Raw genomic sequence first — 1,667 nt, 5'->3', positions numbered from 1 at the left:
ATTGTTCCCAAAGTACTAGAGTCACTAGTCACAAACATCTAATTAAACAAATCAATCCGGTATTGTCAAACCACCAGAGCGGATTCAGAGCCCATGACAACACCACACTCCAACTAGCCCGGCTTGTAGAGGAATGGACCCGGGCTATGGACAGAGGGGAAATAGTGGGATGCGTGTTTCTCGACCTGCGAAAGGCATTCGACAAAGTATGGCACCAAGGGCTCTTGACCAAAATCCGTGCCCACGGAGTACGTGGAACCATGCTGAACTGGTTCCATAGCTACTTGTCGGACAGACGTCAACGAGTCGTCATCCAGGGCGGGACATCCGAATGGAAATCTCCTCTCGCGGGTGTCCCACAAGGTTCCGTACTAGGTCCCACCCTCTTCATCCTCTACATCAACGATCTACCCTCCTGCTGCACACAGTCCGACGCAAACCTGTTCGCCGACGACACATCACTCTCAACCAGCAACCGATCCATCCAACGTGTAGTCACCTCACTCAACACAGACCTACGGTCGGTTTCAAACTGGCTAACAAACTGGAAGCTAGAAGCCAACGAGGACAAATGCAAAGTGATGTTCATCACAACCCGCACTCTCCCTAGACCCCCTGCTCCAGTCATACTAGGCGGTAGTACCCTACAAGTCGTTACTAGCTACAAACATCTGGGTGTCACCTTAACTAACACGCTTTCCTGGTCTAAACACATTGAAACAACCTCCACCAAGTCAAGAAGATCTGCTGGCCTACTGTGTGCACTGAGAAAGAAGGTACCAAAGGATATCCTGCTCAGACTCTACAAAACCATCACCAGACCTGGTCTGGAGTACGCTGACATCGTTTGGGCTGGACTCACCAAGCGCGACGAAACAAAACTGGAATCAGTTCAATACCAAACTGCCAGAATAATCAGCGGACAACATGGACTCCCGTACCCGTCATACCAATCCCTGTACACCCAGTTATCCCTTCCATCTCTACAGTTCAGACGACAATTCCACACCGCTGTCACCCTGTACAAGCTCCTCAACGGCCACTGCCCTCCACACCTTCAATCCCTGGTACCCAGAACCCGTGCATCTGCCACTGAGTCACGTTACTCCCTCAGGAACAGCGACCACCTGACATCTGAACTCACTAAGTCCACCAGAGGCCAGAGAACATTCATCTACAGAGCAACAGCACTCTGGAACACTCTCCCTACTGCTACTCGCACAGCCACCTCTACTGCTTCCTTCAAAAGAAAACTGTGGGAATGCCTAGGCGACCCTTACGCATAGCCATACACGTGTATATACAGACCCTGACCTCTCATTGTAAATATTGTTGTTGATAAGTGATGTTATATATTCCATTATAGATTATATATGTATGTCATCCTACACCTTGTATATACTGTATAAATGTACTTTTGTATTTCACCTCTATCCTTTACGAACTTAGAAAATGGTTATTGATAAGTATCCTGTTCAAATCCACATGTATTGTCTCTGTTTTGTCAGCAGGGTTAGCCCTTTGTAATAGCCATAGGCTAGTTGGGCAGCCCTGGCTGTGTATCCTGAACAGCCAAACCAATAAATAAATAAAATATGACAGCAGACTGACAAATATTGGAAGCGAAAAGAGCGACGGAGCCCACCAGGAGCAGTCCAAAATGGACC

This window comes from Branchiostoma floridae, chromosome 3 (assembly GCF_000003815.2).
Source record: "Branchiostoma floridae strain S238N-H82 chromosome 3, Bfl_VNyyK, whole genome shotgun sequence".
Lineage (NCBI taxonomy): Eukaryota > Metazoa > Chordata > Leptocardii > Amphioxiformes > Branchiostomatidae > Branchiostoma > Branchiostoma floridae.
The sequence above is the reverse complement of the archived record's forward strand: the minus strand, read 5'-3'. Positions refer to the sequence as shown.